This window comes from Canis lupus, chromosome 14, assembly GCF_003254725.2.
Source record: "Canis lupus dingo isolate Sandy chromosome 14, ASM325472v2, whole genome shotgun sequence".
NCBI lineage: Eukaryota > Metazoa > Chordata > Mammalia > Carnivora > Canidae > Canis > Canis lupus.
The window spans coordinates 53790882-53814436 of record NC_064256.1 but is presented as its reverse complement, the minus strand read 5'-3'; the positions used below and the strand labels follow the sequence as shown (position 1 = coordinate 53814436).

General features: G+C 37.8%; 1 protein-coding gene across 3 annotated transcripts in view; it reads right to left on the bottom strand.

Moving 5' to 3' along the window:
- The window catches only part of MDFIC (MyoD family inhibitor domain containing), a 291855-nt gene that overhangs the window by 260970 nt on the left and 7330 nt on the right, over positions 1 to 23555 (bottom strand). The window lies entirely within an intron of this gene.

The window sequence follows — 23555 nt, the reverse complement described above, 5'->3', positions numbered from 1 at the left end:
TGAGATAAAGCTCTAGTTTCATTTTTTTTCCAAATGGCTAGCCAGTTGTCCCAATACTCTTTATTGAATAATCCATCTTTTCCACAATGTTTTGAAAGGCCACTTTTATCATAGCTTAAATTTGTACATTTTCCTCTATCTCTGACCTCTCACAACAGGGAGTTATAAGTGAAGGATAAGAAATTAAGGAAGAAAAAAAATTAAACAGAAAACTATGGTTAAAGGAAATCAAGAAATAAAGAAAATACTTTTAGAGGATACTAAGAGCATCATATTATTCTACTTTCATGGTCCCAAGAGAACATTCTGCAGTTGTTGACTAAGCCATAGAAAATTGGAAGTATCACCATCCTACTCAGGAGACTTGGATTCTTATTGCAAATAGTGTATGGTAAAGAGATAAGCATTATCTGTTATCATTTTCCTTAATCTAGGATTATTAGTAATTTGGTTCATTGTAAGGATAACGTGTCTTTTAAAAGATCCTGTACACTGCAAGTAAATAATACATAAAATAGTGCTCCAACACTAGTGTATACAAATAACACCTCCTCCCCATGTCCACCACTCTCATTCTGAGCATTTTGTCTCTATTTTCACATGAAGGGACTACTTTTAATTGTAAAAGGAAAGGATATTTTAGGTGGGTATAATGAGAAGTAAAATAGAGGGAGATGCAGAGGTGTTATCCACTTCCAAGCACCTATGGACTATTTTTGGCCTTCCCTGAGAATAGGTTTAAGATTCCGAAGTGGATAGAAGTCTGGGAATGAAGACAGCTGCCTCTGGGGAGCCTGACACCAGGTAAGATTCAGAGCTTAGAGGACAACACTCTCAGCTCAGCACAGAGCCCAGCACCCTGTAGGAGCCTCACAGACTGGAAGCACCAAGGAACAAAGCACTAGTTGGCAGAAGTGTTCATTTCTCATAGTGCTCCCAAGTCTTCTCCGAGTCCACTTTTGGGAGCATCTGAAGAAAAGGGAGAAATGGAGTGGCAGAAACAAGAGGAAAAGGAAATTCAGTAACTGCAACTGAATTTTGACTTTTTTTTTTCTTTAAAGATTTTATTTATTTATTTAAGAGAGAGAGTGAGCGAGAGATAGAACACAAGCAGGGGAGGGACAAAGGGAGAGTTAGAAGTGGGCTTCCCGCTGAGCACGGGACCCTCGAAGTATGACCTGAGCTGAAGGCAGACACTTAACCAACTGAGCCACCCATACATCCCAAGAAAATATTCTTAATATAGTTTTATCAGAATATTGATAAAATAATGAAGTCCTTAAATAACAGGTTTCTGAAATTCTGTTTTATAAAATACAATGAGTTAAACCATTAATACACTAATTGACATATAGGATAAATTATACTGCTAAGGTATTTATTTGAACAAAATGTTCCCAATGAGGGTGGGCATTTGATTAAACCACGCACATACTGCATCCTGCCATGGGCAGGTCATCTAGGCACAACTGGCTGTAAGATACATCTGTTCCTCATGTGAATTATGTGAATTAATATGAATTACCTCCTGCACAAATGGTGAATAGAGGAATAGAGACAATATAACTCAAAAAGACTGTTGGTATGTTTTTTCTAGCTTCCAGGTTTTTTGTTGTTGTTGTTTGTTTTTAAGATTTATTTACTTATTGAGAGCGAGAGCGCGCGCGCGAGAGAGAGTGCCTGTGCACACAGAGGGTAGGTGCAGAAGGAGAGAAATCTCTAGCAGACTCCCTGATGAGTCTGCACAAAGTTTCAGTTCAAACGTTTGGTGTGACCTCTGATACAGCCAAATAGAAAAAGTCTTAGAACTTACAAAGATTTCGGGGGGGGGGGGGGGGAGGCTGAAAAACTACAAATGAGATTTCCTTTAATGGAAGTAGCTGTTGGTCTAATGGCTTCAAGAATTTTGAGGCTTTCTACCATTTTAAGCTACTAGCAAAGCCACAATGTAGGTGATGAAACTGTTAAGGCTTCTTCCCTGCCCTAAAACAATGGATTTACAAAAAGCCTACATATACCCTGAATCAGATTTTAATGAAAATAGCCTCTCTCAGAAGCAAATGTCCTCCAAGACATGCTATCTGCAGGAGAAAACACAAGCTCAACATTTTAAGCGTGCAAAGAACTGACTGATTATAATGCTTGGTATGAATGCTAAGAGAGATTTAATTATGCCAGAAATTTTATTAGGATTATTTCATTTTGCTTTTGTTATTAAGTCTATGATTTGAGTATCTGCTCTGATCTTAATTTTTCCACAATCCCTTTTATCTTTAGGATAAGATTCTGCAGACCCCAAGGTTTTTCTGAACACATATGGCTTTCTAGCATCCACGCCTATACTTCCACTTGAAATAGCTGTTTACAGTCTCCTCAAGTGAGTTAATCCCAGGGCTACCCACATTTCAGCTATGGAATTTCCTGACCAGGAGAAAGAGATTTATTTTTCTTCACAATAAGGCCATCTGGTTGGTAGTGGTGTGTACTCAGAGCTGAGCTTATAGGGCCGGCAGGGAGGGGGGTACATTCTGCGAACCTGCCCAAAGTTGCAGTGTAAGGTAGGGAACGACCTTGGTTCTGACAGTCATTCAGATGTTGTGGGTATCTCACAAATTAATTCTCCCAACTTCTTTTTCTTTCTAATTGTTTTTGGGAATGCAGTAAATAGGGACAGAGCAGATAAATCTGTGCACTAAGAGGGTTCCAGTGCTGGTTGGTGAGAAGGGCTTCTCTTATAAATGCTGAATCTCAGCAGACATGGTGGCACCAATCAGGAACCCTCAAGGAAATGCTGTGTTCCCTCAGGCTGCTCCACTCACTTTTCCTTCTCATTTCTGCTTCAAGAATGATGGCCAATTCTACATATGTGATGTACTGACAAAACCCTCTACATAAGTACAAAGGCAATAACAAAATATTTTTGAAAAATGATACCAAGAAGAAATGCCTCTCTAATTTCCATTAGAGATGTTGAACTAAGCCACAATGAACATGGGGATGAATAAATACATATTAACTATATATATGTCACCCATGACATACATATATTAACTACATATAGTTATGGGAAGGGTAAACAGTATTTTCTGGCTGTGAGCCTCCATTTCTAAAGTTATAGCAAAAACTCTTTATTATTTACTTTTAACTATATATATGTCATGGGTGCAATAAGGCTAGAGTTTGTTCCCAAATATAAATGCAGAATGAGCCTGGAAGGTGCCAAGTCTCATCTTTGAGGCTCATTCCTCCTGAGTGTAAAGTTTCTACATCATTTACATAGTTGCTGGAATCACTAGCAACACTCTCTCTAAAACTTGAGATCATTTATAGAGAATCAGCATAAAATAATTCATTCTTTATAAATAATATCAAAGTTGTTTGTTGATTTTCTTTTCCTATTGCTTTTCTGAGCCATGTCTGAATCTCTGATGGAAATAATTTAAAATATACTGAGGATGTCTGTAAGTTAAAAGGATAATATAGAGATGGTTATTGAATCAGCACATTAGCTGTTAGCCTTTCTATTTGCTTATCATACAATGGGAGCTGCTGTTTACTTTTTATTCTACAAAGGACAGGCCACTTTCTGTCTCCAAACAGTTAAAGGAATTAAATGAGAAATTATTCCAAATGAACTGTACACAGTTTGATTAGCCTAGCTGAGGAATATAGTTTCTGAAAAAAGAGTCATCAACACACCGAGGTCAGATGCATTCTTACTGAATAATAAATTGAAGCCCCAAATGCTGCATGCAGTAGCGTGTGTGTGTGTGTGTGTGTGTGTGTGTGTGTGTGTGTGTTCTTTCTTGTTACTTCTTGTTAGCAATGCAGTAAGCATTCTAATTGGCTGGATATTTAGGATGGGTTATTTTAAAGCTGTCCAGTTTAACATCACAACGTGGTTAAGAGGCTCTGTTAAATGGATCACAAATGATGTATACAGGAGGAAAAATTTTTATTATATGGATCACACTATAACTTGTTAAGATCTCTATGCCTTAAAAGGCTCTTTCTCATATATAGTCTCCCCTCATCTTTACCACAGAACTGTTGGGCAGGTGGGACAATGGATGTTCAGAAACCAAAAGCTGACCTAATGAAAGGATCTATTTTGTAACCAAAAAGAGGAACATAAAACTTAGACACTGAATATATACATACACACACACACACACACACACACACACACACACATATGTATCTATGGTATGTGTGATTACATAAAAAGGGATTTGAAAATCATAAGTCAAATACCTATTTTGTTACCATGTAATAGAGTAAAAATAGTCCAGAATTAGAAATGAAAAAATCACACACAAGGACAACAATCCCAGATTTCAAGGGAACTAAGTACATTTTCTAAACTCTAGGGTAGTCTAGCACCAAATGTGGTTTCCTTCCAAATTGCTGGTCAATTATTTGGGTATGTATGGGGTATGTGTGTGTGCATGTGTGTGTATATAAAGCAATCTAGAGATTCTTATTTTCAGAAACATGCCATGAATAATATTTTGAAATGAAGTTGAGAATCAAGGTATTGTCCACATGCTTTTGCATTTGTATCAATAAAACTGCAAGGCAGTTTTCAAACTGGGGCTTATAAAACATGGTTACTGAGGAGTAAAGCCCTGTTTTGAGCCAATCTGTAGCCATTTTACCTTACTTTCAAAGTAGTATTCTATAATCTTTTACACAAATGTGAGAGCAGCTATATTGTGTCCTGGTATATTATTTGTGTTTTACTGAATTTTCATAGGTAATGAAATTTTAAAAATAGGAAGGTAGATGATGTGAGGAGGTAAAAAATTCCCATTGAATAGCAAAGATGTCTATGGGCACCAGTCTCTAAACACCACTTGGCCACAGGAAATACGTCCCAGCCCTGTCTTTAGATGGTATGTGGACAAAGGTGGCAAGGTGGGGTCATACACCAGAGGCATGTAGCATCTGAGAGTATAAATGATTGACACCGCAGGTTGCTAAGTATCATGGATGCTTGCCTGAGTCCTTTCCTTACTTAAAAATAAATAAGTAAGTAGGAGTTAGCAAAACAATAAAACAACAGATGTGCAAGTCAGAATTTAAAACCCAGGTCTCCTTCTTCCCTTGTCTTTCCTCGTTCCTTTTCTCTGCCTGACTCCAAGCACACCTTTCCAGCTCATTACTGCAAATCATTTGAATTCCAGCACACAATGTCACCTGCTCTGTAATCTGATTACTTTATGGAGGAATTAGTATGTATATTTAATGTAGAAGGGTTTTAATCTTGATGAAAATAATCCTAAGGAACTGTGATAGGGCCGCTCATATGTCTGGCAGATATGCCAGTAACATGCTAATAAATGACAGCTGATTTATGTATCTGGATTCTTTTATTTATAAAAATAGCAAGTGGACTGATTTTTGATATTAATAATACAAGTGAATCCACTTTGATTAGACTTCTGTGGAGAGCTGTGCATATCCGGCATTACAATTAAATCTTGTGATGTGGAATGGGAATGACATGCTAATGAAGCAAGCCAGTGAGCCTGAACCAAGAGTGTCCAACATCATTATGGGATATCTTAGATGAAGAGTAATTATAAGAGGAACACTGAAATGTCATTAAAAATCTTCACTAAGAGATTTAACCTACTATTTTGTACTAATGCTGGAATTTTTTTTTTTTTTTTTTTTTTTTTAGCAACATAACCGAACACAAAGTTCCTTTTCAGAATTTACAGGGAAAGGTTTTTAAATAGGTCTGGATTTAAGAAAAGATACAATCTAGTGTCCTAATTTAATTTGGTACATCAAAATTCAATGGTGGTATGTAATTGAAATCTCTTTTTAATAATTTCAGATGAATTAGCAATTAGGGCTTGATCCGATTTCCATGAAATTTATTAAAATTGAGGGTTGAAGCCCTTGAAAATTTTTATTCTTTTCACTCCATTAGCACAATACATCTAGTTTAAATGACTCTGTCAGTTAGTATGGTACATTCCTTGTTTATTTATGAGAATTTGTTTCAAGGAAGTTCAAAAGAGGTAACGTCATGCATATTCATAAACTATGGCTTATAATATATGAATCAAGAAAGCTCTCAAAGCTTACATTCCCTCTCTTTTTGGAAAAAAATGCACTACCTTCACCTTCAGAACCGTATTTGCTTCTGAGCGATTCTCACTCGGGTACTCCCTGTGAATGACTTCATGGCATCTGTAGCCCCTGAGGGAGGAAGATTTCTTTGTGACAAGTTGCAGGTGGGCACCACTAAAAGAGGACACAGGAAAGCTGAAACAGTGCCAACTCTCAACAACATAAACTGTGGACTCTGATCACGGACTCCCACTTTGGAAATCCAGGAGCCCGAGTTAAGAAAATATAACCAAAATCACAGTACCTATCATACTGCCTTGGTGCCCAGCAGGAAAAACACAGTGCTTCTCAGTGGCAAACAAATAAATTACGCACACGCTGAAAGACCAAAAGAAATATGCCGAGCATTTGTTCCCCTTCCCCAGGCTCTTTGTGAAGAACTGCAATTATGCTTAACAAAAAACACCACAGAACTAGTTGGCATCACTCTGAGACATAAATGTGTTTCTGTTCCAAATACGTAGCATTTTCCGAATGTTTGTATGTATTATGTGCAATTTGTTCAGTGTATCATTCTGGGAAAACCAGGTCCTGGCTGGGTAATTATGGGAAGGGTAAACAGTATTTTCTGGCTGTGAGCTTCCATTTCTAAAGTTATAGCAAAAACTCTTTATTATTTACCTTTCGGAGGAAACATTACCAACACAGGCCTTGCCTATCTGCCTTCATCAAATCCCGTTTTTACAAATGAGATCTCATTGTTTTACAAAATGGGCCCCCTGGAGAAACCTATGTAAGTTTGAAAGACATCAAGGAGATTGTGAATGAGTGCGGGATCTCTGGGCTCATGAGGGTTCTAGAACGGAAATAACACCAACTCTCTGAAACCCTTACTAGAAAATCCTGGGAGTTTCTACTTGGTTAAATTTTATTCAACAGGTCTCTGTTCTGGGCCTACACGATTTATTGTAGGACATGCGCACGTTAGTGATACTTCACGGTAATATTTTAAGGGCCAAGAGAGATCTGCCTATGGTGCTATGGGACTATCCGGAGCAGACTACTTGAATAATGAGGCATCCTGGAGGAGGAAATGCTGAGCCGAAGATGGCCAAGATGGGTGGTGTCAGAGCAAGATTAAAAGGGCCTGGCGGCGGAGGAAAAATTATGATCAAGGTTCAGAGCCCTGAAACCGAGTGGTACATGTTGTAGGACACTGGGGATGGCAACTGGCAGGGGGTGGGAAGTAAATGAAAGGGTCTTATTGGCACACAGGACAAGGGGGCAGAGGGCTAGCAACAGAAGAAGCAAAAAGAAGGTGTGAGGGCCTGGTCCTGGAGGGCCTTATCTATCCTGCAAAGCAAATCAGGCCTTATTCTGTAAGGGATGGACACCCAGGGATTTTAAGTCCCAGAAAAGTATGGTCAGACACACACCTTCAGTTGCTCACTCACTTTGCTGCCTTCACCTCTGCTTGAAGAGCCCTTTCTCAGATTCAACAGATTCAGTTTCATGTAGTTTTATGACTCTAATGGAAATTCAGCAGTGTTTCTACCAAAAATGAATAGCATTCTGAGGATTACTGCGCTGTCACAGGTTCTCACGATGCCTATTCCGTTCATCTCGCAACACTGCTCTAGCTTCTTTAATATACTTTCCATTCACAGCTGTTTTAAGGATTTCATATGTTCAAAAAAAGCAATACAGTGAATCTGGGCATCACTGAAGCCAATTCTACAGATGAGCCTTCACTTTGTGCCCTTCAGGAACACAATCATTTTTGCCCCAAAACCACTCCAGGGAGAAGGAACAAAAGAGGCTCACCAGGGAAATGGCCCACAGATTTGCACAGCTGAATTGCTAATGCCCTTTCCCAGAGCAATCATCTGATTTTAGCAAGATCATTTCTGAACATTCTGAACCAGTTTGGGAAGTTGGGCAGGAGGAGGGCAGAACAGGAGTGAAAAGGAAAAACGGAGAATGAAGACAACATTGAGAAAAACAGAAGTCCAAAAACAACACAGTTTAAAGAGCAAACTCCAGCCATTACCTGTCTTAGCAATAATTTCCAGGAAGTCATTTTTGAGATCATTAAATACCCAGGCTTTTTAATATGAAATGTTTTCTACTTTCTCCCAATTTTCATTTTATTTATGGTTAACAAGCTAAGATGTATAAGAAAATTTACTGCACTCAATTCAGAAAGGAAATGACCTACAGTGGCCTGTGGACTGTAGTTCAAACTGTTTTCTGCCACTGGAGGGCTTTACTAAATTGTGCTTACAGTTTTCCACCTGGTCTCGTCTGGAGGTTCCAAGGAGGTTCCAAGGTAAACGTTACCAAGTACTTTCTTGATGGTGGGAGAGAGAGGTGGGATGGAAAGGAAATACGGCAAGGTTTGAAATATTTTTTTTTTTAAGAATTTATTCATGAGAGACACAGAGAGAGAGGCAGAGACACAGGCAGAGGGAGAAGCAGACTCACCACAGGGAGCCTAAGCGGGACTCAATCCCAGGACCCCAGGATCACCACCTGAGCCAAAGGCAGAAGCTCAACCACTGAGCCACCCAAGAGTCCCAAGGTTTGACAATTTTATCCAGCTACTAACAATGAGGAACAGAAGAAGGAAAAAACAAAGAAGAACAAGCAAGAAGACAAGACCTTGACAAATGACACGCGAGCCAGAGTAAGTTGAAGCATAAGGTAGGTTAAGAGCCCCTCACCAGTAGCTCCAAATGAGGCAGCCAACTCTCCCCATCACCCACCTTCTTCCTTCTTCATCTCCCTTCTTCCACTGAGTCAACCATATTTATTTTCTTAAGGATTTAACTAAGAAATTGTAGTCAGAGGATATTTATGTGGGAGCTATAAGATCCAAGGGGGAAAATTTAAGTTCAAGATATATTTGAAACTATATAAACAACTGACTTTGTTATAGATATATTTTATGCAATATATTTTATATAACTTATACATAACAAATTATATATAATAATATAAATTATATAAAATACATATATCAAGGGCATTATCAAATGTAAAATGGAGAGCATGCATGTAGATATGTAGGACAAAAGCATATTTTCAAAACTAGTTATTGTTTTTTTCATGATAAAAATGGAATTTCCTAATACTCATTTGGTAAGTGTAAAATATGAATTTATAATTTCAGCAATAATCATTTTGTCAGTAATGAGAGCAATTAACATTTCACACCAAACTAATAATATTAGTAAAAAATTAAGGAGATGTGATCTATTTGGATTTAACTTAAAATCACCCATCGGGAGAGATGCCCATTAGGCACAGCATATACACTGTATTCTACCTTTTTCTTCATTGCCTTTTGCTTTTTAAGAAAAAGTCCTAAACTGACTTCCTCTTATATTAATAGAAACTACCTTTTTATTCTAAGGAAATGATATCAAATGGAAGCAGCATTAAATCCTCAGATCCAACAGGAAAAATCAATTAACCACATTTTCCCAACACTGATGGGACACTAACAAATGGCATCCTCCCCAAAACATATTTTTAAAAAACTCCTTTCCTCATCAATATGTATTGAATATGGGCAGCCCGGGTGGCTCAGCAGTTTAGCGCCACCTTCGGCCCAGGGCATGATCCTGGAGACCGGGAATTGGGTCCTGTGTCGGGCTCCCTGCATGGAGCCTGCTTCTGCTTCTCCCTCTGCCTGCCTGTCTGTCTATCTCTCTCTCTCTCTGTGTCTCTAATAAACAAACAAGAAATATTTTTAAAAATATGTATTGGATATTCATTAGGTGTCAAATATAATTTTAGAAACTAAAGAAGAGAATGAAGACTTAAAAGGACTTTGTGTCTCTCTCTCACACACACACACACACACACACACACACACACACAAAGCCATACACTGACTATACTATTTTTCCTAGGCATACACGAAGATGATGATGTTTCTCAGTCTCCTTCACCATTATGTCTGGCTCTATAACTTGAGTTTTGGCCAACAGTATGTTGGCAGAAGCGATGTAAAGAGCTTCTAGTCCTGGCCCTTAAAAATCTCCCTCATGACCTTTCAGCTCTTACTTCTCTTTTGGAGGCTACATATTTCAGAGAGTGCAGCTTATAAAATGTAAGGGGCTCATGCCACCTCCATCAGATTGTGAGGCAAAAACAACTTTTGTTTGTCAAGCCACTGAGATTTGGGGGTTTATTTTAAACTACTGAATAGCCTTTCCTAATCTCATAATCTGGAGAGCAAAATGATGAGAATGATAGTGGGTGAGATTAATACAGGAATATGGAGATAAAGTATTATCTATGGACAGAAAAGAGAAAGTACATATTGCCTCTGGGTTCTGTAAGGGATGGCATCAACAGGTGGTGCTCCTTCACACTGTGCTCAGAACCTGGGAGGAGCTTGCAAAATAGAGCAAAAGAAAGCAAGAGATTGCAGGAAATGATCTACCATTGCTGAAACGTCCTTCATCATCAAGCAATGCCTTGATGTTTCCTCAAAGGCAACTAAAAGAGAAGAAAATTAAAAAAAAAAAAAGACTATTTTAAGAGCTATATTTAACATTGTGCCAAACCAATACCAGATTACTGTTTAGTTTACTTAACTAAAAAATTGATTTGACCAGATAATACATTTACTATGTAATCTGATGGCACTTTTATCATGATTTCACAGTAAGAAGTACTGAGCAGGTTGCTTAGAAATGTCAAAACTCTCTCCAAAGTAGACAGTATTGATTAGTAAGAAGAGATCCTTCATGCCCAATATCTAACTGGTGCTATTTTAAAATGCAGGCTATTTCCTGATAGTTCAGTAGGTTTCAAGGTTAATGTAGTAATACCACAATCTATAGTTGCCAGGGGCAGCTGGAGCCATTTATACTAAATATCTTAATGTAGCCGTACAAAGTTTTCCCCAAGATGAAACAAAAACCAAGCAGCAGAAAATCCAAACTCGTTTACTATTCAGAGAAAGTGGTGTGTTCTGCACTGGTCTCTTCTTCTGAGAAGGTGTGAGGTGAAGGCTTCGCTGTGAATTGTCAAATCTGCTTTTCTAGAAAGGATGTTTGAATTATAATAGAAAGAAGAACCTGTGAATTTGGGAAAAAAATGGAGAAAACCATATTAGGAACAAATGAATAATGTGTCAAGGGTCTTATCACTGGAGGGCAAAGGATAACCATCCTCAAAGTGCAACATATGAGGGTATCGAGTTAGAGGAACATAAAGATTGCAATGAAAAGATTCAGAGCATTGGGAGATCTTTGAGGAGCTTGATCTGTGGATACCACATTATAGTTCTATAAATTCAAGGCGGAAATGAATGGCAGTTCTGCAAGTTTGAGGCATAAATCATTTCTAAGGGGGACTTGTAGGGACGCAGTTAGTTCTGAGTGGTGGAGATGAAGGCATGGCTTTTTCCTGAATGAAGTGGACCAAGCAGAAGTGTTAGCCCCATAAAAACGGTAAAAGCACTAAGCAGACCTCAAAGTTAAATTGATGGTTAGGACTTTGAATTGAAGATTTTCAACATAATGACCAACCTGTGCACTTATGTATATTCCTACCTGAATAGAAGTGTGTCAGATATTTCCAAGAAGAAATGATGATAAAGACTAGCCCAGGAAGAATTTTCTCTTGAAAAACAGCAAAGTGGCCCCAGCGACTTAGGGCATAAGAAACAGAAAGCTAGCAATATGATTAGAATAGTGTGTTTGACTGCATGACTTCTGTGGACCTGTATTTTATAACGATCTTCAATTTTCTTCGCTTTCTATCACTATCACCTTATTAGCTAGAATATTTCTGCCAATATTGTTGCTGAGATCCTTTAGGTTTCTTGACACCAGACATACCCAATCCACCTTTGGTTTGGAAACTAGGAAAGCCGGCAACACAAAAGCTGATGACATTTATCCGCTTTATAAATAAAGCGAAATTAATATATTAAAACATATTCTTCCATTTTTTTCTTTTTAGTATAGAGATCCTCTGGTGTACTTAAACAGTCTGTCTTGATCAGGGGCACATGTACCTGTTCTGGGATACGGAAACTGTCCCCCGAGTTGTACTCTTCCTATTTAAGTTAATATTTGACCTTTACTACCCACATCGTAGAATTCCTTGAGACCTAGGAATGCCTTTGGAAAAAAGCATACTTAAAAACAGTTCTTGTAACTAAGTAGAGCTAGCAATGTGACTGTTTTAATTAATTGAGGAAGCCTATATATAACCAAGAAGCCTATTTTTTTTTTCCTGGATCTTTCTATACTAAACTTAACACAAATGTGCAAAGACTCTTGTTAAAATATTTGATGTGAGCTGGTGTTAATGACTCTGATGTTTTAGCATTAATTTATTATGGTTATGTGCTTTTTAAAGGTATATTTTCTCACTGACTATCCCAACGCTACTTTCCATTATACACCAGCACTGTTCCTATGAGGATCCAGAGGAGGCTTATAAAGTGTTCTGGGCCATTAATAAGGGGTGCTTTAAGACCTAAGAAGGGCCCATTAACACTTGTGAAGAGAGGCTCAGCAGAGGCTCTGGGCATGGGGAGGTGTCCTGCTAAATGGGCTGGAGTCAGGGCTGGCCATGATCCAATGAAGGCCTTTGCTCAATAGCAATAAAAAGATCAGTTGATGTGGTTTGGCTCCAAGGGCAAGGAACTCTATGGACTCCATCTCAGCTTCTCCAGGATATTGGACATCTTCCTCTTTATTATGGTAGGAAGTCTAAGTGCCACACCCCTCGAGGCTTTCCTTTTTAATTTGCAAGAGCATAGATTGGGAGTCAAAAGGAAACTAAATGCTCCATATTTCTGCTCTAAGGATCGTAATTCTCCCCGACCCTATGAGGAAATCTTCTGACTAGGGAAGGTTATGGGATGGGGAGAGGTACCTATACATTAGTATTTCCATATTTTATCTCACTGTATTGTTACGATGTGATGTAAAGGATGGCTATCCACTTCCTTTGGGGGTAACAGCATGTATTTGAAGCCTCTGGAATGCCAGATGTTCTGAACAACTATCTTCTTTGGTTCAATGCTACCTATTTGAGTAGGATCACTTCTTCTAAAATATTCTCCATTAGGACAAGTAAGCTTTCCCTTTCTCCTATGTCAGTGGCTCACAAACTTTGCTGCACATTAGAATCACCAGGGGAACTTTTAAAATTCTCCCTCATACCAATTAAGACAAAATGTCTGCGGGTGGAATCTGATATCAGCAAGTTTTCAAGATCCATGGGAAATTCCAGCATACAGCAATGGTCTAGTAGTTAGTGGGAGGCTTTGGTGTGATAATCAGGTGGAGCAGCTTTCTGATAAAAGAATTAGCTGTGGGAAAGTCTACAGTAATTGGCACTGAAGGAGGCAGAAGAAGAATGAGACGAAGAAACAGGGCTTTAGTGGCAGGTGGTCTTGGGGAAATGGGGTGGGAGATGGGAGCAGTACCCATTGGTATTTTTAATACATGGGAAGAAATGTTCATCTTTTCCCCCCAAGTGTCACGATTAGTAATCAATGTTAAAATAGTGTTAGTGGTTGAATGGTGTCCCCCTACATTGATATCTCGAAGCCCGAACTGCTGGTATCTCAGAATGTGACTATGTTTGGAGACAGGAAGTTTTAAGAGGTGATTAATTTAAAATGAGGCTCCCACAACTGGCCCTAATCTGATCTGACTGGTGCCCTTATAAGAACAGGAAATTTGGATACACAAGGAGACATCCCTGGTGTGCATGCACAGAGATATAATGATGTGAAGACACAACAAGAAGGTAGCCTTCTGGAAACCAAGAAGAGAGCCCTCAGAGGAAACCAACCCTGCTGGCACTTTGATCTTCGACTCCCAATTTCCAGAACTGTGAGAAAGTAAACTTCTGTTGGTAAAGCCACAGACTGTAGTATTTTATATGGCAGCCCTAGAAGACTAAAGCCCAGAGTATAAAAAGTGATGGCATAGTAAACATTTCAGATGCTTTTAAGTACAGACATTATTGAATTACCAGTGCAACTCATCTTAATCTATATAATTTTCCTAATGCTTTTCAAGCAATCATAAAATTGTATTCTGCAGTGAGCACAAGCTATTTCTGAACAGTCCTGGTTTTTTTTTGTGGCTCCTTACCTAGTAAATCCTGCCCCCACTACAAGGTCCAGTCCTAAGTTATTCTCTTCCAGGAAGTCTTCCCAGATCACCAAAGACTCAGCCTTCCCTTCCTTGCCTGAACCCACAGGATTGGTGACCTAGGTCATAAAATTGGCTCCTAATCATAAACTGATCTTGGACATCTCAAGCGGTGTTGCTGCATCTGCAATTTAACTTTCCATACGTTTTGATCTTGCTTTCCCTACCAGATTATAAACTCCTTTGGCATAGGGACCATAACTATTAATTTTCTCTATCTCCTATAATATCTGACAAGGTTCTTCCAGAAATATTGATTGATAAGTAATTAAGAGGGTTTCTACAGACACTCTCACACTTTGTACCTGAGCTTAATTAAATCTCAAAAGATCAAAGACAGGATAGAAAGATATTCTTTCTATAATGACTGTGTCACAATCAGCTATCAGCATTTTAACATTGATGAGCAGTCACAAGAGACTTTGAGACCCGTAAATGGTTATTTTCTAATTCCAAGTGAAGTTAAACGATGATGGAGAAAAAAATACAACCTCAAGGTTGTGGTTAGTGATCTTTTTTTACCTGGACACACTCCAGTGGGCAGAAGGAAAGCATTTCCTACAAACAATATGGGACTGGTGCTAACGACTAGATCTAAAACTTCAAAATCTTCCTAATTAGACCTCATTCTAGTACCACTTGATAAAGTTGTGTTGGAGAAACACTGTCATTGCACATTTTCAGATGACATAATCCGTCACAGCTCAGCGAGTCATAACACTAGCTAAAAAATCCTAGGATTAAGTCACCATATTTTATTGAACAATAAGGTAGAACTGAATTATTCTTACCCTGATTTTTAATGATTTGCCCATGGGTCTCTGTCTATTTTATGGTGTGATTTTAAACACAGGATGATCAAGACAAGACAAAATAATTTGCTAGGGGTCAGAGTAGAAGATAATGAGTCAAATTTTGAAGATCTATCTACACAATACTCTTCATATACTTTTGGAAAAAAGATGCCATCATATGTGAAGTATGAATGGAGTCAGTAATTGACTCTTAATTTAAAAATAAGCAGTCAGAAGTTGCCTAACACACAATGTATCGGCTACTGTTTACTCTGTGTACTTGTCTTTTTTAAGTTTGCTTTAATAACAAAGTCTTGGGGAAGGAAAGAGGGTACTGGAGGAGTGTCAGTCTTGACCAATTTTCATTTTTCTTCTCTGTATCAGTTAGTTATTGCTGTGCAACAATAAAAAAGTAAAAACATAAATCTGTCTCCTGCCAAAATTCAGCACATGCACCCCGGTGAACTTAGGGATACCTGTTCTAGGTGGGCACACCAGGAAAGCTTTGCCAGTCTTCAATGGATTGCCTATGCCTCTCTGTTCCTCTTGGGTAGCCCGTGTATGTTCTCATGGTAATAATAGATGCCAGAGAGCAAGCCTAGTCACATACGTGTTACTCGTACCTCTGCGTATGTCACATCTGCTAACAGTCTTGAGAAAGCAAGTCACATGGCTGGACTAGGGCTAGGACATATGCTGTAGTGGGAGAAACTCTGAAGTGACATGGTAAAGGGTCAATGAAGAACAAAGAATTGAGAACATTAGTCCAATATACCACATTCTTGTTGTTTTCCAGTCTTTATTATTCCATTCCTTAGAAATTTGCTGGGTGTACTAAAAATCTGTCATATTCAATGTGACTCCCTCTTTTTATTTGCCTATCACTTTGTTAATAGCTTTCCTATATTTGGGGGTAACTGTATCCGAATCATCACTTGATATGGCAAGACAAACAGATAAAGCCGGTGCTACATGTGGCATACGGTTTCCATTTTAGTCATGGTGGGCAAAGAATACTTCGATGGCAGCAGCAGCAGGGGCTTTCTATTGGTTGCCAGGTTCAAGTACCCATGCACAAATTACATTGGACTATGGCGTAAATTTCTGGCATTCATTCTTATTTACGTATTTTATTGCAGGGAGGACACTAACACAGAGCTTACCCTTTTAATAAATATTTAAGTGTGCACTACAGTACTGTTAACTACAGGCGCTACTGTACAGTAGATCTCTAGAACTTACTCATCTTGTATAATTGAAACTTTATACTCATTGAATAACTCCATTTATCCCTCCCCACAGGAACTGGCAACCACCCTTCTACTCTGTTTCTGAGTTTGACCATTCTGGGTACCTCCTAGAAGTGGAATTATGCAATATTTGTCCTTCTGTGATTGACTTATTTTAGCATAATGTCCTCCAGGCTTATCTATGTTGTCACATATGACAAGATTTCCTTCTTTTGAAGACTGAATATTATTCCACTGTACAGATGTAGCACATTGTCTTCATTCACTCATCTGTTGATGGACATTTACTTTGTTTCCATATTTTGGCTATTATGAATAATGGTATAATGAACATGAGAGTGCATATTTATCTTCAAGATCCTGATTTCAATTCTTTTGAATATATACTTGTAAGGAGAATTGCTGGGTTGTATGATAATTCTATTTTTAATTTTTTGAGAAACTGCCACACTGTTTTTCATAGTTATACTATTTTACATTCCTATCAATAGTATGTAAGAATTCCAATTTCTCCACATACTTGCCACTTGTTATCTCTTGCTATATATATATATATATATATATATATATTTTTTTTTTATGGTAGTCATCCTAACAGGTACGGGGTAATAGCTCATTGTGGTTTTGATTTGCTTTCTCTGATGATTAGTATTGAGCATCTTTTCATATACCTCTTAACCACCTGTATGTCTTTGGAGAAATGTCTATTCAAGTCCTTTGCCCATTTTTAAATCAGGCAGTTTGCTATTGAGGTGTATGAATTCCTTATATGTTTTGGACACTAACCTCTTTCAGATATATAGTTCAGTCTCTTTAACAAATGGTATAGGGAAACTGGATATCTACATTCAAAAGAATGAAATTGGATGTTTATCTTATACCATACACAAAAATCAACTCAAAATAAACTAAATATTTAAACATAAGACCTTGAACTATAAAACTCCCAAAAGAAAACACAGGGTAAAGGCTTCTTGATATTAAGTTTGACAATGATTTTTTTTGGATAGGACAGCAAAAGCATAAGAAACAAAAGTAAAATTAGACAAGTGGGACTACATCAAACTAAACAGCTTCTGCACAGCAAAACAATCAACAGAGTAGAAAGGCAACCTACAGAATGGGAGAAATATTTGCAAATCATATATCTGGCATTCACCATTTGGCTATAGGGGTAGTGGTTTCCTTAACAGGACAGCCCTGCATCAGGGACTTGGGCATGTTTCCCAGCTTTCTCAAAGTTTCTGTGAGCTCTCCAGATTCTTTCTGTTTCAAGTAGCCAGAGTGGATTCTGTGAATACTGCTACTCTAAGCAGCTACTTCATGCAGAGCAATTAACTAGACTTTGTGGAGATAGGAGTTAACATTCTTTGGGTCCAAGCAACAGGAATCTGAATTTATTTGAAGGCTCTGGGGTAGCTTACAGAATAGAATGATGGAATGTCAGCTAACGAACTAGGCCTGCAAAGAGAAGGAATCAGAAAATTTCTGAGTGTTCAGAGAGTAAAAACTCAAGGCACCAACATTTGGATAAATTATCTCTTAACTCACTTCTGTTACTTATATCATTCTGCTGAAGATTCAGTTTTGGGATAGAGAATCCAACTAGCTTCTCTTGGATCTCAAGCCATTCCTTGAATAGGGAGAGAAAGTTTATTGATGTCTCCCTTCAGGACTCCACCTATTAGGAGAGTGGTAATTTGTCAAAAGGAAATAGGGGCAGATCATTGGAAGAAGAGGAAATGACTGCTATGTAGCCAAAAACAAACAAAAAAGACCATAACAAAAACTGAAAGCAAAGCAAAACTGAAAGATGAACAAGACTTTATATCTGTCCTTGGAAAGTTAACAATTTTAGTAGAAAAGATCAATCTTCATTTATTATTAAATAAGGACACAAGTCATTGGATTTAGAGTTCACCTTAAATTATTATTACCTTATCTCATTATACCTACAAAGATCCTATTTCCAAAGAAGGTCACATTCTGAGGTTCTGGATGGACATGACTATTGGGAAGACACTATTTAAGTTCCTACATAGCCTTAGGCTTTTGAATGAGTTTAGATTTTCACCTGAGGTAAAAATTAGCTACCCAAATAATTTTCTCATGCAGATGCAACAATAAACGTGTTATTTTAGATGGTCTAAAATTATTCTAATAAGAATACACATGTGATCATTAATAAGCAAGTATGGATATGATATTGGCATATCTTAATTCATATGTGAGAAAAAGATCTACTTTAGATATATTCTCATATATACACATGATTCTTGCTGTGACTGCTCTCAAAGTCTATTGTCTGAAAAGCTCTTTCTATTTGAGCACTGTACAGTCAAAAAAGAATATATTCTCTGTATTAGTTTATTGATAACATTACTTTTTGGGTCACGGAGAAATTAAGTAAACCTAGGGAGTGATTCTTCATAGGCTTATAAACTCCACCATGCTTAGACAAATTAAGCTGTTTTCCACTGATTTATGTAAAGTGTAATTAACAAATTAATACATATGAAGATAAGATAGCAGAAAGTACCAAGCAATAATGGAGTTTTGTTTTGTTTTTGAAAATTACTGAAAGTAACGGCAAAGCTAATCTGGTATAAATTTCCTTTAATTAAATAGTGTTTGGAATAACAATTTTTTTCTCAATTCATTCTATCTCAGACTATTCTTGCATGTTTTTATCTTTACGTACTCAGGAAGTGTCCTAATTTTCCTTCTATTTTTTATACAATATCATATGTATTAATTATAGAGCCAGAGTACTATGAAGTTTGAATAATGTTTTAGTAAGACCTGTTGTTTTAAAATCAAAAGCTATTTCCAAATGCTTTATTATTCCCTTAAAGTGTTAAACATTTTCATTGTATTAAGCAGTCAGATACATTATGGGGAGTCAAAACTCTTTATTATAGAGCAAATCATAAAATACCAGCAAAGGCAGGCAGCAGAATTTAGGAGACTGTTTATGTGGAGAAGTGATACTATTCATTAATTTATTATAATCTGCATAAATGTATTCAAGACTAAATAATAAACTATTTCTTAATAGTTGTTTATTTAAATGTATTCAAAAGGTAAATGTGATGAAATTAGTCTAATTGCACATTATATGATTTACTTCTAAAAGACTGAGAACTGACACGTCTCAGGTGGCCCAGCTTCGGAAATCTTTTATTTAACAAATGCCATGATACTAAACTGTAGGTGAACATTGTCTTTTTTTCTTGCTGATTCCGAGTCTCAGACAGCTGTGGCCCTATTTGGTGAGGAAGTCTGTCTTGGCTACATTAAATCACAGTTCCCCATGATTTACAATGACCATAAACACCTTTGGGTGGTCTCAGGCCCACTTAGACTTCCAGGCCTATCCCTGAATTGATGGGGCCTCCCCAGTAACATTCAGTCTTCCTGGATGAGACCCTAGCGTAGCCTTTCTAGAACTCCTCTGAAGGAGAGCCGACTCCTCCAACTCACTCCAGCTTGACTTCACTGTATTTTTTCCAGCACACCAGTCTTCTGGAGCTATTTACTCCATGATCATGGTATTTTGCAGAACATTCTCTTCAGACCCTATGAGGTCTTGTCAAATGGCAGATTCCTGCCCCCCCCCCCCCAGCCCCCTGGAACATTAGTGAGACCATTTCTGATTAAATACATCTACCATTGAATGCCTTCGGCTCTGACCTATGCCAATAAATTCTTCTTCTTCCTTTTTTTATTTATTTGAGAGAGAGAGAGAATGAATGAGCAGGGGAACGGGCAGAGGAAGAAGCAGACTCCCTGCTGAGCAGGGAGACTGACCTGAGGCTCAACCCCAGGACCCTGAGATCATGACTTGACTTTAGGTAGTTGCTAACTGACTGAGCCACCCAGGCACCCCTAAATTCTTATTTCTTAACAGCAAATGAAATTCCTGCACAAGTTGCTGGGTTTTGTCCTCAGCAATTCTCTTCCGTCCCCCTACTATAGAAGGGAAAGACTCTCTAGAAATTATTCAGAATATTCCTCAATAACTGGAGGGTGAAAGCAGGCACAGAAATAATGGAAAAAGTATAAAGTTGCTTGTTCTCTTTCCTGATTTCTCCTTCAACATTTTAATATGAATTATAGAGTTCCTCTGGCCTCTGTCCTAGAAGATTTACAATTCAAAGCAAAGGAAAATCTTCCCTTCCCTGTTAAAATAAAGAGAAAATAGTTCTAATCTTCCATCTGTTGAGTAATTTTGTTTGTTGTTTTAACACATAATTTACACATTAGCATCAAATATTTTATCTATTACTTTTGCCTTCGATGCCCTTTTCTTTTTTTTTTTTTTAACATTTTGTATCTCTTTCTCATGTCCTCTGTTCTGTGTGATTTGCTCAATATTTTCTTTTCACCTTTATGATTAGTTTTTGTAATTTCTGCTTTAAATCTTCATCAACTTTCTTATTTTATAACTGACCTTTTTTCTTAGCAGCCTGTTCTTGTTATATAGATGTTATATTTTCTTCAATCTCTGTAGGATTGTAGTAACTTTTTAAAGTTTATTTTCTTCCCTAAATTATCCATTTCCCAGCATCTGTTGTCTCCTGTTTGTTCATCTTTTTTATTTTCTTTAAGATTTTATTTATTTATTCATGAGAGATGAGAGAGAGAGAGAGAGAGAGAGAGGCAGAGACACAGGCAGAGGGAGAAGCAGGCTTCATGCAGGGATCCTGATGTGGGACTTGATCCCGGGACTCCAGGATCAAGCCCTGGGCCAAAGGCAGGCGCTAAACCGCTGAGCCACCCAGGGATCCCCTGCTTGTTCATCTCTTTCTCTTTTATGCTGCTCAAGTGATTGCTAATGCGTGGTTTTGCCTTCATGCACCTGAATGAAGGAGTAGATGATCAAGCTATAAACTGTTCATATGGTTTCTATATCTGATTCACATTCTTCCCTGAAAAAGAGAATTGACTGTCAGCTCTGCTGTGAGGAAAGGTGTAGGGACCAGGAGACTTTTTACCTAACAAAGTATGGATCTCTTCTCAACTAGCCATTACTAATTTGAGGAAGGCCCTGATCCAAGATGGCAACTCCAACACTAGCCTCCCTGGTAGACTACCCCATGTTTTTACAAAGAGGTAGACTCTAAAAGGAATTTCACCTCAGAGTACACAACTTGTTTTGTTGGGGCAATGGAGGAAAGTATAGGCAGATTTCTGCAGAAAGTCTCAATTGATTAATATTTTCCCAATAAAATGTATCTTGGTTTCTATACCCAATCTTCATAGAACATTCATGTCTATCAACATTTTTGGCCAATATCGTACAGGAAAAAATATATATATATATATATTTATACACCTAGAACTCAATACCTTTTGAATCAAATGATGGAAAACATCTTGAGATAAATATAATTGGTAAAATCTTAGAATCACATGTAGATGTTTTTAAAAGCTCTCAAATGTCAACAAAAGGGATATGTATCTACACTGAAGCTGAGTATGTGTTACTGCACTCAAAGGAGCTATCTGTTAGTAACTACATTTTTCAGATATCAGGAAATGATATTTTCAGCATTTTACACTAAGAATTTATTACTTATATGTAGTTAGTTTACTATGTTTTAGTTACATTTTAGGAGATTGGTTGAAAGTTCTGAGTTGACACATTATAATTATTCTCAGTTAAATAAGGAGACTATGCTCAGGATTAATATTTTTGCCTGGGGGATCCCTGAGCGGCTCAGCGGTTTAGTGCCTGCCTTTGGCCCAGGGCGTGATCCTGGGATCCTGGGACTGAGCCCCACATCGGGCTCCCTGCATGGAGCCTGCTTTTCCCTCTGCCTGTGTCTCTGCCTCTCTCTCTCTCGGTCTGTGTCTCTCATGAATAAATAAATAAAATCTTTAAAATTTTTTTTTCAAATTTTTCAGACATGTACTCTAATGTTGATTAAAAGAGTCCTATATTAGAATTTCTATTTGGAATTTTTCTCATTATTTTTAAGAATTTCTATTTTTTGTTTTACAATGCAGATAATATATTAGTATAGCATACAAATATGTAATTAGAAAAATGATGTATCTGTGAGCTAGGCTGAGAAAATGTGTGGTTTTTTCCAGCTGTGTGGTAGAAAAGGGTGGTAGATTACTATGCTGGAGGTTATCTTTCTAACTCTAACCTGGAGACCAACAGCGCTATGGTAGCAGACTTGGGAGATGAAAGTGGTCAACCCTGGACACCAGAGACATTCTTCAATCTGTTCTATCATTTTCTGCCCCTTCTCCCTATCCTGTCCTTTTCATCTGCCAACTTTGGAAAACTCTGTTGTGAAAAATTGCTTTTGCTTCCTCTGACTTTGTCTCTCTATGGTTCTTTCCATTCTAATTTATCCATCATTATGACCCTTTTCAGACACTCATTTTTGGTTGGCTTCTATCTCTAAACCACACCTTCACATCAACACAATTTTATTGAGTTTACAAATTTATTATCTCTTGGGCTATGTTAGTGTTACTCAAGTTGTAGAGATACAATTGTGTGGCTTGGTCCCCTCCTCAAGACAGGTTCCTGGACTCCAGAGAATCCAACAGGACGTGATAACTAGTTTCGCAGACTCAGAACCTGGGGTGCCAACAGCTCTGTACACCCAAAGAGCTAGAAAGACTCCTCCCCATGACACTCCCTTCCTAATTTGAAGGCACTATTAGTATCTAAGTTATGTTCACAAAAAAGTTCTTTTATGTTAAGGCAAAATTTCTACTCCAAGGGTTAGGTGCTGAATATCAGTAGTAATTATGCCTTATGCAAATAAAAAATTTTAAAAAGTCAGTCTACTGTCAAGAAGAGCACATTTATGGTAATGGGGTGATTTGTAGGTAAATTCTATGCATGCCAAATTTAGGAGTAGGCTTCAGCCTTAAGATTTTAACCTCTTACATAGAGAATCATCTCAAGGAACTATGGAAAGATCAAGGATGCCAAAATAGAGCAGACAAATCTAAATCTAATACAGTGAAAAAGAATTAGGAATCATGCCATTTTTGGCTCCTCCATCAGGATCTCTGAAGAAAGAGATGGTGTCCATTTTCAAATGCAAATCTATGGCTCAGAACCTTCTCCTATAGTTTAATACCTACCCCGGTGTTTATTTGGGTAGATACAACCTGAATGACCTGATTCATTTCTGATTCATTTCATTTGAACAACTGCATAATCACACTACAAGAATAGAGCCTTGAGGGGTTAAAAG